Genomic DNA, 7349 nt, shown 5'->3' with positions numbered 1-7349 from the left:
TTTGAAATCTTTGCACACAGGTAGAACAGATAAGTTGTTTACCTTCCACATTAAAAATTTCATGATATTCAGGTCCTGACAAATCAAATGACTGTCAGATCTTGATATGATGTTTAGTCTGAGTTTCCCGTCCGTCAATCCTCTGCCTCTGATACCTAGAAAAGAAATTTCCAAAATCCATGACTGTCCGTTCAGGATAGACATTCAAAGGAAAAATACATTTCTCTTGGTTTGCGTTTGGTGTATGTAAATCCTCCCCTCTTAACCCCTGTGAAAAGAGTTTCCAAAATCCATCCCTGTCAGTCCAGGATAGATATTCACAATATTTTCTCCTCCTGCTGACAGGGAAAGGGATGAACGCACATGTGGGGGGCATTTTAATGATAGTGACCACAACGTGGTACAATTTAAGCTTGTTTTGGACAAAGAAATAGACAAGTTGCAAAAAAAATGTTTTGGATTGGGGGAGAGCAGATTTCCATAAAATAAGGCAGGATCTGGCCAAGGTAGACTAGGAACAATTACTTGTGGGGAAATCTACAGAAGAGCAGTAGGGGGTGTTCAAAAAGGAAATGGGAAGGCTCAACATGTTCCCTCTAGGGTGATAGGAAGGGGTACCAAGCCGAGAGAACCATGGATAACCAGAGATATTCAGGATACGATGAGAAGGAAAAGAGAGGCTTTTAGCGGGTACAAGGAGAGCAAATCAGTGGAGGCATTAGTGGAATACAGAAAGTGCAGGGTGGAACTTAATCACACAGTGCAGAAGAGGCCCTTCAGCCCATCAAGTCTGCACCGACACGTGAGAAACACCTGACCTACCTACCTAATCTCATTTACCAGCACTTGGCCCATAGCCTTGAATGTTATGATGTGCCAAGTGCTCATCCAGGTACTTTTTAAAGGATGTGAGGCAACTGGCCTCCACGACCCTTCCAGGCAATGCATTCTAGACCATCACTCTGGCTCCACCCATGGATTTCCCCCTTGGTCCCAAATGGGTCCTACTCTTTTCCTGGTTATCCTCTTCCTTTTGATATACTTCTGGAATATCTTGAGATTTTCCCTGCTTTTCCAGCCAGAGCTTTCTCATACTCCCTGTTTGCTCTCTTAATTGCTTTGGGAGTGTCTTGGGCTACAGGAAGATATAGCGGGATGATTAAATGGGCAGATAAGTGGCAGATGGAATTTAACCCTGAAAAATGTGAGGTGATACACTTTGGAAGGAGTAATTTGACAAGGAAGTATTCAATGAACGGCATGACACTAGGAAGTTCTGAGGAACAAAGGGACCTTGGCATGTGTGTCCATAGATCTCTGAAGTTGGAGGGGCATGTCAGTAGGGTGGTAATAAAAGCAGATGGGGCATTTGCCTTTATCAATCGAGGCATAGATTACAAAAGTAGGGAGGTCATGTTGGAGTTGTATAGAACCTTGGTGAGGCCACAGCTGGAGTACTGTGTGCAGTTTTGGTCGCCACATTATAGGAAGGATGTGATTGCACTGGAGGGGGTGCAGAGGAGATTCACCAGGATGTTGCCTGGGATGAAACATTTAAGTTATGAAGAGAGGTTGGATAGACTTGGTTTTTTTTTTGGAGCAGATAAGACTGAGGGGCGACCTGATCGAGGTGTACAAGATTATGAGGGGCATGGACAGGGTGGATAGGGAGCAGCTGTTCCCCTTAATTGAAGAGTCAGTCACGAGGGGGCATAAGTTCAAGGTGAAGGGCAGGAGGTTTGGGGGGGATGTGAGGAAAAACATTTTTACCCAGAGGGTGCTGACGGTCTGGAATGCACTGCCTGGGAGCGTGATGGAGGCGGGTTGCCTCACATCCTTTAAAAGCTGGAAATCTCTTCTTGGTCTCCACCTATCACTGGGCCCCTATCGAGCTCTCCTGTCCCACCCCCTTCTACCAGCTTATATTTCATATCGCATTTATTTTTATTCTTATATTTTATATCTCATTTCTATATGTCTTAGTTCTGATGAAGGGTCATACGGACTCAAAACGTCAACTCTATCCTTCTCCGCAGATGCTGTCACACCTGCTGAGTTTTTCCAGGTATTTTTGTTTTTGTTCTAGATTTCCAGCATCTGCAGTATTTTGCTTTCATCCTTTAAAAAGTACCTGGATGAGCACTTGGCACGTCATAACATTCAAGGCAAGTGGCAAGTGCTGGTAAATGGGATTAGGTAGGTAGGTCAGGTGTTTCTCACGTGTCGGTGCAGACTCGATGGGCCGAAGCGCCTCTTCTGCTCTGTGTGATTCTGACTCCAGCTGCACGTTTTCCAGTAGAAAGATGGCGGCTGCGCATGCGCCCTGCTGCACATCGTCCCCTATACAAATGGCGGCCGTTTACTTGGGCCTCTCTCCGAAGGCAAAGCGGGCCCCACCTGCCGCCGCCTCGTTCGATGCAACCGCAGGACCGGTAGCTTCTTATTCACGGTTTCAGAACTCTATACTGGGTGTTTATGAAGATCCCCGCCATCTCTGCCACTTCCATTCCTCCCCACTCACCGGCTCCCTTCACTCTCCTGTTCTCGATATTTCTCAGTTCTTCGGTCAGCTCCGGACTCTGGACTGCGCATGCTCCGGTTTGAGCTCACGCTGCTCATGTTCTTGTCGCTGGCCCGTACTGCGCCTGCGCAAGGAGCTCTCCTCAAAACCGGCCGCCCACATCCCGTGAATGAATAAAAAGAATAGGGTCCGTTCCGCCACGCGGCGAATGCTGGGTAAAGAGGCTGCCATTAAAATGTGATTTTGTTCAGAAGAAAATTATGTTTTGTGATCCGATGCTGATTGGAGCCACAGGGCCAAGATATAAAATTATCATAAAAGCAAAATTCTGCGGATGCCAAAAATCTGAAACAAAAACAGGAAATGCTGGAAAAACTCAGCAGTTCTGACAGCAACTGTGGATAGAGAAACAGACTTGACGCTTCAAGTCCATATGATTCTTCTTCAGCTCTGAAGAAGAGTCATACGGACTCGAAACATCAAGTCTGTTTCTCTATCCACTGATGCTGTCAGACAGACCTGCTGAGTTTTTCCAGCACTTTCTGTGTTTGTGTTATGTAAAATTATTAAGTCAATTGATACGGCAACCGAAGTGCACTTGCCTTCCACCATAGTTCTGTCCCGGTATAATTAACAACAGAACATACACCTATGGTTAGTTCTGAACTCACTGGACTCTCATTCGGTGGTTTGAACAACTGACTTTTCTTCCCATACACAGAACATTCAAACTCTGTGCTGTCAATAGGAATTTAGCAATTTTGGATCAAAGCCTCTGAACGTTTAAAACCGGAGTGTTAACAGGTGGGCAAAGTGAGTAAATCCCTTTGCACAAATGTAGTATTTGAATGGCCTCTCTCAGGTGTAACTGTGTTGCTGTGTCAGCGAATGGGGTGACCGAGTGAATCACTTCTTCTAAAGAAGAGTCATACGGACTCGAAACATTAACTCTGTTTCTCTCTCCACAGATGCTGCCAGACCTGCTGAGTTTTTCTAGCATTCTTTATTTCAGATTTCCAGCGTCCGCAGTATATGGCTTTTTTTTATGAGTCTTTTCCACATTGAGCTGGTGAATGACCTTTTTCATGATTTTACCCATGAGTTTCCAGCTCAAACTGGGATCTCAAATCCTTCTGATAACCATAGAAACACAGAATTGTTACGGCACAGAGGAAGGCCCAACCTGCCTGTACTGGCTCTCCAAATGAGCATTATGACTTAGTGACACTCTATGCCTTTTCCCTGTCACCTTGCACATTGTTTCTATTCAGATAATCACCCAATGCCCTATTGAATGCCTCATTTGAGCCTGCCTCTGCCACACTTTCAGGCAGTACATTCCAGACTCGAACCACTCGCTGAGTGAAAAAGTTTTTTTCTCACATCACATTTGCTTCTTTTGTAAACCGCCTTAAATCAGTGCCTTCTTGTTCTCTATCCTTTTATAAGCAGGAACAGTTTATCCTTACCTAGTCTATCCAGCCCACTCATGATTTTGAACATCTCTATTAAATCTCCTCTTAGCCTTCTCCTCTCCAAGGAGAACAGTCCCAACCTCTCCAATCTATATTCATAACTCAAGTTTCTCATACCTGGAACCATTCTTGTAAACCTCTTCTTCACTCTCTCTCAAATGCATTCACATCCTTCCTATACTGTGACACCCAGAACTGTACACAATACTCCAGATGAGGTCTAACTAGTGTCTTATATAAGTTCAACATAACCTCCTTACTCTTGTACTCTATGCCCCTATTTAAAAAACCTAGAATACTGTATGCTTTTTTAACAGCTCTCTTCACCTGTCCTGCCACCTTTAATGAACTATGCACATATACACCCAGGCCCCTCTTCTCCTGCACCCCCTTAAGAATTGTACCCCTTATTTTACATTGTCTCTCCATGTTCTTCCTATCAAAATGCAGCATCTCATACTTCTCCACATTGAACTTCATCTGCCATCTGTCTGCCCACTCCACCACCTTGTCCATGTCCTTTTGAAGTTCTATACTCTCAGTTTACAATGCTTCCAATTTAGTATCATCTGCAAATTTTGAAATTTTCCCCTGCACGCTAAGATCTACATCATTAATATTGGTCACAGAAAGCAAGGATCTCAATACTGACCTCTGGGGGACTCCACTAGAAAACTCCTCCAGCCAGAAAAATACACATTGACCATTGCTCTCTGTTTCCTATTACTCAGCCAATTCTGTATTCACGTTGCTATTGTCCCTTTTATTCTATCAGCTATAACATTTCTCACGTCTGTTGTGCAGCACTGTATTGAATGCCTTTTGAAAGTCCATAAACACTTCAAAAGGATTACCCTCATCAACCCTCTCTGTTACCTCTTCAAAGAACTTTAGCAAGTTAGTTAAACACGATTTCCCCTTTAGAAAAAAGCAAAATACTGCAGATGCTGGAAATCTGAAACAAAAACAAAAATTGCTGGAAAAACTCAGCAGGTCTGACGGCATCTGTGGAGAGGAAGACAGAGTTAATGTTTCGAGTACGTTACAGCCTCTAGACTTAACATTGAGTTCAACAACTTAAGATCATGAACTCCCTCCTCCATCCTCACCCCTTTTTTGATCCCCTTTTTTCTAATATATATATATAAAAATGTATAATAATTATTTTTTCTTCCCACCTATTTCTACTATTATTTTAAAAATTTTATTTCCATTCATTGCTTTATCCCCACCTTTTAGCCTATTTTGATCCCCACCCCACCAGGGCCATCTGTCACTTGCTCATACTGCTTTTTATCCTTTCTGTCACCATTAGCACATTCCTTAGCTAATATCACCACTGTCAACACCCCTTTGACCTTTTGTTTATGACATCTTTGGTAATCTCTCCTTTGCCTCCACCTATCACTGGCCCTCTATCCAGCTCCACCTGTCCAATTCCCCCATTAAACAGCTTATATTTCACCATATTTCTATTTCTCTTTAGTTCTGATGAAGAGTCATACAGACTCTAAACATTAACTCTGTCTTCCTCTCCACAGAGGCTGTGAGACCTGCTGAGTTTTTCCAGCAATTCTTGGTTTTGTTCCCCATTAGAAATCCTTGCTGGCTCTTCCTAATCAACCCACATTCTTCCATGTGACGACTAATTCTATCCCGAATAATTTTCCCTAGAAGCTTCCCCATCAAAGAAGTCAAACTGACTGGTCTGTAAATGTTGGGCTTATCCTTACAACCTTTTTTGAACAAGGGTGTAATGTTTTTAATTCTCCAGTCCTCTGACACATCCCCTGAGTCAAAGGAAGACTGAACGATTATGGCCAGTGCCCTTGCAAATTCCACTCTCACTTCTTTCAAGATCCTTGGATGCATCTCATCCAGTCCTGGTGCCTTGTCAACTTTAAGTACCAACAGTTCAACCAGCACTTCCCCCTTATCAATTTTGTACCCTTCCAATGACAGAGGTTCCTCCTCTTTCACCATGCTTCCTTGGTAAAGACAGATGTGAAATATTTATTTAACACTTCACCTTGCCTCCATGTGTCATCCCCCCTTTTGACCCCTAATCGACCATACTCCTTTTACCATCCTTTTATGTACCTATAGAAGACTTTGGCATTCCCCTATATGTTGGCTGCCAGTTTTTTTTCTCATTACCCCTCTTTGCTTCTCTTATTTGCATTCTCACCTCCCCTCTGAACCTTCTGTAGTCTGATTGGTTCCCAATTGTATTTGCTATCTGACACCTGTCATCGGCACACTTTTTCTCCTTTATCTTAATTTCAATCTCATTTTTCATCCAGGGAGCTCTGGATTTATTTGCCCTATCTTTCCCTTTTGAGGGAATATACCTCGAACCATTTCTTCTTTGAAGGTAGCCCATTGTTCAGCTACATCTTCCCGCCCTTTGGTTCCAGTATATCCGGCCCAGTTCTGTTCTTGCTCTATTGAAGTCGGCCCTCCCCCAGTTAATTATTCTTACTCTGGATTGCACATTGTTCTTTTCTACCATCATCCTAAACCTTATGATAGAATGATCCTTGTCTCCTGAATATTCCCCCACTGATACTTGATCTACTTGGCTCACATTGTTTCCAAGAACCAGGTCTGGCAGAGCTTCCTTTCTTGTTGGACTGGACACATGCTGTAGAAAATGTGCCTGAACACACCCTAGGAACTCTTGCCCCTCTCTACTCTTTACACTACCACTATCTCAGTCTATATTCAGGAAATTAAAGTCCGTCATTATAACTACTATATAATGTTTGCACCTCTCAGCTATTTCCCTGCAGATTTGTTCCTCTACATCCTTCCCACTAGTTGCTGGTCTATAGCCTACACTGAGCAATGTAATTGCACCATTTTTGTTCCTTAGCTCTAGCCAAATTGATTCTGTCCGTGAACCCTCTGGGACATCCTCTTTCTCCAGCACTGCAATGATTTCCTTAATCAATACAGCCACCCCTCCTGTTTTTCTTCTTGCCTGATGTTTCCTCAACACGTTGTACCCAGGAATATTTAACACCCAGTCCTGCCCTTCCCTGAGCCAGGTCTCTGTTATTGTCACAATATAATATTTCCACCTGGCAATCTGCGCCTGTAACTCAGCAATCTCATCTACTATACTCTGTGCATTCACATACATATAGTATAACCCTGATTTTGAGTGTGTTACTTTCTCCCTCACTCCCTATTTGCTATTCTAGTGTTATCTGTCTCTCCCAGTATTTTGTGCACCTTGGTATTACTCTCTAATATTCTCTCCTGGTTCCCACACCCCTGTTGAATTAGTTTGAAGCCACCACCACCACCACGCACCCCCACCCCCCCCACCTCCTCCCACCCTCCCCCAA

This window comes from Carcharodon carcharias, chromosome 27 (assembly GCF_017639515.1).
Source record: "Carcharodon carcharias isolate sCarCar2 chromosome 27, sCarCar2.pri, whole genome shotgun sequence".
Taxonomy (NCBI): domain Eukaryota; kingdom Metazoa; phylum Chordata; class Chondrichthyes; order Lamniformes; family Lamnidae; genus Carcharodon; species Carcharodon carcharias.
This window is presented reverse-complemented; position numbering follows the sequence as displayed.